Raw genomic sequence first — 6,937 nt, 5'->3', positions numbered from 1 at the left:
TAAAGCAGACGTGTATAATGTGTTCTCGTGTAACAGTTGTAGTCAATAATTAAGTGGAGGGTTTACGCCATCAAACAGTTTTAACCCCGCCACGTACTTTAGGTGCATGTTACTAGTCAGGAGCATACAATTGTGTGGTTGTCGATGGTTCATGTCTTATATATTTATTTTTCTTAAATGTTTGGTGACAAATCAGGATCTTAGTTTTCTCAATTAAATTGTATTTTAATTTTCATTTTTTTGGGGCCTTTTCACCGTGGACTCAACGGTATGGGTGTTTCTCATTGTTGAAAGCCTTAGAGTAGCCTATATTTACGTATATGCACTTAATTCCCACTGTTTCGAATAGTTGTATCATTGGCGATCATGGGACTTTTCTCATTTCTATATGTAGCCATCAATTACAAATATTTCTTCATCGTATATAAATCATACACATTTTGTTCAAGGCAGAATCAGAACCTTAAAATCAGTTACGCTAAACATGGTTATTAAGTATATTATGATACCTAGACATTCAATAATACAAATCTCAATATTTGAGGACAGAAAAATTCATTCTTAAATAACCGAAATGTAGTTGCCATATTTGACAGATGCGAAAAAGTTGCGGTTACCGTAATATAAGTAATAACAGTACATGTATGTGTAATACCACTGATCTCTTTCGACATAGGAAATGTTGTCATATCGTTCAAAGCATATTCCCATTAAAAACCGCTTTAATATGCCAAAAAGGAGGCATGAATATAGAATTAAACCCTTGCTAAAGTCGATGAAACATAATAGTATACATGTATGTGTCAAGTTTCACAGTCTTTCGTTGGTTTTTTTTTCAAAGAAAAGTTGAACAGTGTGTAAATTCTGGTAATTGCACTCTCTCAATTTTTATAATTCCATTCTGTAAGTTACAAAACATTTTATAGTGTTCATATAAAGAGGAAAATCTACGAGTATTGTTTTGGCTTCTCTACAATGTGGAAACGGTTGACACGAAGCTTATACATTGGTATCCTAGTGAATCAAGATTTTCTTTCATTATTGGAGGAATAATAATTTTGCTACAGCCCTAAGGGACGATTGATTAGGGGTTTTGAGAAAAGCGCATATCAAATATCTTTTAAAACGTAATTGACAATTTCTAATTCCTTAGATTTTCGTTTGGAAAATTGTCAACACCTACCGTTTTTCAAACTGTGACATTGCTTCTTCGATTTCTGAAAATTGAAATGCGGTTGTTTAGAAATTCGCTGATACTCAAAATTCATCATCACCATCAGCTATACATTAAATGTACGCTCCCAGTATCCTTTAAATTAATAATCAATGAATGTATCTGATTAGAATTATTTGTAAGTTCGCTTTTCCATCTTTTGAGAAATGCTTCTTTGTCTGCAGAAACGTTTACATACTCCGTACTTTCACTTTCAATATAAATTATGTATTTTGCTGTCTAAGTTCATTTTATATTTAAGTCATTTGAAGTTATTATTCTGTCGGGTATCGACGCTTGATCAATGTGCTAACGTTTACATTACTGTAATCGTTTGTTATCATTTTTCTGTTTTCGGTACCATTTATACAGAAAATTCTGTAGATGCTGTCATTATGTCACTGTTAGTTACTGTATAATGTATATATATGTATGCATCGAGAAACTATCTACACTCATCTAGCAAGGAACATGTATCTTTGTTTATGAGTCATAATTGTTGTAAAACAAATCTTTAGATAGTCAAACACGAAGTTCACTTTTGTTATTAGTTTCTTGTCTATTCTGTAATTTATTGAGTTTGATTTGTAAGTTGTCCTCATGTAATAATACTTGTTTGAGTGTAAATAAAGCCTTTGCCTGTTGTTTAGAATTTGTCGTTTATTGATTTGATTTATTTAATATTGTCTGTTTTGAGTTGTTTTGCACCAGTCGTTTCGGGGCCCTTTATAGCTTGCTGTTCAATGTGAGCCAAGTCTGCGCAATGACGGCCGTACCCAGACCTATAATTGTATACTTTTTTTTTATGTTTTTGTACATTAAGGCTAGGATGGAGAGTGAATACGTACATACAGTCGATGTGTACACGAAAAAAACCCTTTCACTTGCGATTTGATTTCCTAAAACAAAGCAAAGGGTGTGCCTGTACAAAATACATGTATAGACCTTTTCAGAAGCTTTGATAATATCCAGACCTGAACTCTTCTTGGTAAATCCACTTTGCCGGATAACCTATTTTATGTATTGGAAATTATAACAACAGTTAATAAATGTATGTGTATCATAGGCGCTTTTTCTGAATGTAGCGTCTTCAAGAACGTTCAAACCGTAACATTCTAAAATCAGTGATATATTATAAATATCTATAAACGGTAGGAAGTATATTATGCATATGGTCTAATAAAATACCTATGTTCATCTAAGGTTAACTTTACCTAATGGGATGTAAGCTCATGGTTCTTTATCTACCATAGGGGAATTTGAGAATAGTTTTGTAAAATTATGCCAGGGCCGAAAGACCAACTACTTAGCAGATGGTGAAGTTGTTCGCGTTCATACAACATGCATTATATTTGCTACTGATTATTGTGCAAATCAACTTTAATAGACTAATGCAAATTTCTAGAGGGAATCTTTATCATAATATTGATAAAAACCAGAGGGGACCATAGATAAGAATAACCATAACATTCGCATTACAAAAATCAAAACTTGTCTCTGGCGTAATATTTGTTGTGAATAAAGGTGTAATACCACCATTGATTTTTCCCTATTAGTCTTTGTTAAATTGGCACTTTTAAAAAATTCGTACAGTATTTACCTTTCTTTCAACCAAAGAAATACTTTGCATGTGTAAAGTTCAATCCTTTCCAGTGATACAGTGAAAATTTCACACTACATTTCATTGCATATAAGAAAGTAACCACCGCCGAGGGTAGACAACCCAATTTTTACACTGTTATTTACTGGTTACCTGCTTTGGTAACTATGTAACCTTAACGTTCCAAAATATTTTATAGGACCATCAAATAAAAAAAGAATGATGCTTACAGACACCCAACATACATATTTACGACTCAGAAAAATTTAAGTGCATTGAAATGCAGGGTTAATTTTCTACCACTGTCAAATTCAAGGGAATATTTTTTTAGGGCTACTTTCGTATGCAACCGGATGTGACGTACCATGATTTGGTGGTATTACACCTAAAGAACACCTAAATGTCAAATAAACTTAATACAATTTTTTCCCCTCCAATTGCAAGTTATTTCAAGCATAACTGTCAAGTTTTGTCTCAGTCAGAACTATAGTTTCAGAGAAAATCACTATAATGTAAGGCCATATCCTACGGCAATTTCAGTCCAATTTCTTCGAAAAATCCTAATTTCAGTGTATCATTATAAAATGCAGTGTTGACTAATATCTGATCATAAACTCATGATATATGCATTCAAACAATTAAAAAGAATACAAAAGACAACTTTAAGATGATAAACAATTCTATTGCACCTTTTAGAGTTCATTTGAAGGTCTGTTTTGGTCCATTTTTCCTCCTTCCTTCCTTTTTCATCAAAACTTGATATCTTTTGTCTAAAACATAAAACAAATGTGATTATTTTCCCACAAAAATGAAATAAATGTAATGTTAAATCAATAATTAAAGTGTTTTAGCTGAAAGAACTGTCTCTATAAATGTTAACAGTCTACACGGAAGTTTCTATAAGCCCTTATGTGTAACTTGAGTTTTTGGTCTGTTCCCCTAGTGTGAGAAATAACGGTTCCCTTTCAGTCAATCATTTATTGCTACTGGTATCAAAGTCTTTTTATTTACTCATAACAGTATATTTCTAATAGATTGACACAAAAAGTCCACTTTCTTGTATTTTACATTAGAAAATGGGGAGAAAGAGTAATAAAAAAAATACCTCAAAATGTTTTTAAAAAGGGTTATGTCCCTTGGAATGCTAGTACAAAAAATAATTGGTAAGAATTATAAAGTTTAAGTATGTGAGACTGGATTCTGATGTGTATAAATCCAGGACAAATAAGTGTTTAGATGAGTTATTGTCTGTGCAAAATGTAGACGGCACAATGGCAAATTGTAAACTTTTGCGGCCAAAACAAACAAAAAAACAGGATGATAGTTGATACATACTTTATTGCTGAAGTGTCATCTGCAGACAAATTCACATATAAGATTTTTCAACAGAATGCTCTTCAGAACATGGTTAACACTGAAATAAAAAATTCACATGTTGTATAAACAAAACAAAAACTATAAGGTAGGGTAATTTAAAATTTAACACAGTAATCTAAATACAGCTTCGTCTGTCCACCCATTTGACTAAGAAAACACCCGTAAACCCCCATTTCAATGCAATTTTACCTCAAACGTACTTTCTGTGTCTAAATCCATTCCGAATAGTCCATGTTTACAATGTATGAACTGGTTTATTAATAACTTTTAAAAATGAAAGTACAATAGGGTCACGAGTGCACATTTAGTTTCCCTAAATAGGTGTAATACCACCATTGATTTTTCCCTATTAGTCTTTGTTAAATTGGCACTTTTAAAAAAATTTGTAAAGTTCAATCCTTTCCAGTGATACAGTGAATATTTCACACTACATTTCATTGCATATAAGAAAGTAACCACCGCCGAGGGTAGACAACCCAATTTTTACACTGTTATTTACTGGTTACCTGCTTTGGTAACTATGTAACCTTAACGTTCCAAAATATTTTATAAGACCATCAAATAAAAAAAGAATGATGCTTACAGACACCCAACATACATATTTACGACTCAGAAAAATTTAAGTGCATTGAAATGCAGGGTTAATTTTCTACAACTGTCAAATTCAAGGGAATATTTTTTTAGGGCTACTTTCGTATGCAACCGGATGTGACGTACCATGATTTGGTGGTATTACACCTAAAGACATGATTTATGAGTTTGACTATCCCTTTGGTATCTTTCGTCCCTCTTTTGAAACAAGTATCACAATGTGAAATAAGTGCGTCAGAAAGTTAATTTGTATAAATATATAATCAGATTAAAGAGATTAATTTTATATATAAAAATAAGAATTTTTGATTGCCATGAGACGTTTCAACTCTCCCCTTTAGACTCAATGACATAGAAGTTACATGTAACAACTAGTTCAAATGTATCAAAAACTCATTTGGTTGATCTATATATTTTATTAAGGTTATGGTCGAGAAACAGATTCTAAAAGCTGAGCAAGTACAGTTGTGTAATCAGGAGAATGGGAATATGTCGATATCATAAATGTGTAGACATGTTTAGTTCAGAAAGGACATGAATATTGTATTACTAAATTGATTGCCAATTACATTGTAGAATGTTTCTGAAACGAATTTGATGGACGCGTAGTGTCATGAAAATGAGAAAATCATAACATTGTAATTTTTATTTGATACGGTTTACAATTTAGTTAAGATATGTCTATACAAAATTGATTATATGGTTCAAATGTACATTATAGGGAAAGCTATCATGAAAATGCTTCTGTTTCATTACCCCAGTTTATAGTTGAAATTTAAGTGAGTGTACATAACTTGTAAACGAGTTTAGATTGATATAAACGATCAGAATTTATACACGTGACGATCTTTACACTGTAAAATTTGAAAAATTAAGTAAACATGGTTGATGAACATCTGGTGCCGTAAAAAAGATACGACAGTGCCAGTGGTGGTGGACGTTTTGTCCCCGAGGATATCACCAGCCCAGCATTTTGCTTAAATATCTAAATTTTCAAATTTTCAAATGAAGTTTAGAATTTTAGAATTTTGAATATTTGATTAAAGTTTCAAAATTTAAATTTTTTTTATTTTTTTTTAGAATTTTGATATTTTGAAATTTTGATTAAAAATCGAAAAATGTAAAATTTGAAAACTTTTTAATATTTTGAATTGATAAGTGATACACGGATTCAGTATTCATCACTTCAGTGTTGATATAAATATCAATTATGTGGTCATTGTCATAAATTTTCTATTTTCAAAACACTAAGGATTTTCCTATCCCAGGAATAAATTACCTTATCCGTATTTGGCACAACTTTTTGGAAAGTTGGATCCTCAATACTTTTCAATTTTGTACTTGTTTGGCTTTATACCTATTTTGTTATGAGCGTCACTGATGAGTCTTATGTAGACGAAATGCGAGTCTGGCGTACAAACTTATAATCTTGGAACCTTTGATAACTGTTCAATGTATTTAACAGAATTTTCCATGTGATTTTTGTGTTTTTCATCCCTTTCGTTAGATTTATCTATAACACCGTCTTGTTTTGTTTGTATATATGCATGTCTTATTGCTTGTGATTTTACTTGTGTGTTGTGATTGCAATTATATCTTGTTTATGAAATTTATGATCCGTTTAGATGATCAAATTTGTATGAATGAGATTTTAATGATATCCTTTTGAAAATGTGTAACTGTTGATGGAATGTATTTGCTTTACAACCAGTGGCAAACATTGTGTTTCAAAAAGGACGTGCGAAAAATATTTACAGTTACACAAAAGAAGTTTTTGTAAAGAGGGTCCATAAATTTCAACATGAAAAAGCGGAGCACATGTTTGTCAAAATCAAACATTTTGTAGTGAAACGTGTCAGCTATGTGATATTGAATTAAATGTCAATATTTCGACCACATATAAACATACTACACTGCCAAACAAACGCTTACAGCATGAATTTGACTGCTGAAGGGGGAAAAGTTTGTACATGATCATTATATGATACTTGTTTGAAGTTATATTATACTAGAAACTTATATTGTTGCAATGGTCATCAATTTTTGGGGTGAAAAACGGATTGCAATATTCTATTCGGTTTTGGTTTTTATTATAATGAATAACATTTGAAAATGCATTTCGAAACTGTTATTAATTTACACTGCAAACGATACCG

General features: G+C 31.5%; 1 long non-coding RNA gene across 1 annotated transcript; it reads right to left on the bottom strand.

The window, feature by feature from the left end:
• Positions 1-3,521: 3,521 nt before the first annotated feature.
• LOC139518572 (uncharacterized) lies at positions 3,522-4,233 on the bottom strand. The gene is made up of 2 exons (XR_011663413.1): positions 4,149-4,233; positions 3,522-3,583 (listed from the first exon to the last, which is right to left on the bottom strand). It is a non-coding gene; the product is annotated as an uncharacterized lncRNA (long non-coding RNA).
• Positions 4,234-6,937: the final 2,704 nt, after the last annotated feature.

The sequence above is a fragment of the Mytilus edulis genome, chromosome 4, assembly GCF_963676685.1.
Source record: "Mytilus edulis chromosome 4, xbMytEdul2.2, whole genome shotgun sequence".
Classification (NCBI taxonomy): Eukaryota; Metazoa; Mollusca; class Bivalvia; order Mytilida; family Mytilidae; genus Mytilus; species Mytilus edulis.
The sequence above is the reverse complement of the archived record's forward strand: the minus strand, read 5'-3'. Positions and strand labels throughout refer to the sequence as shown.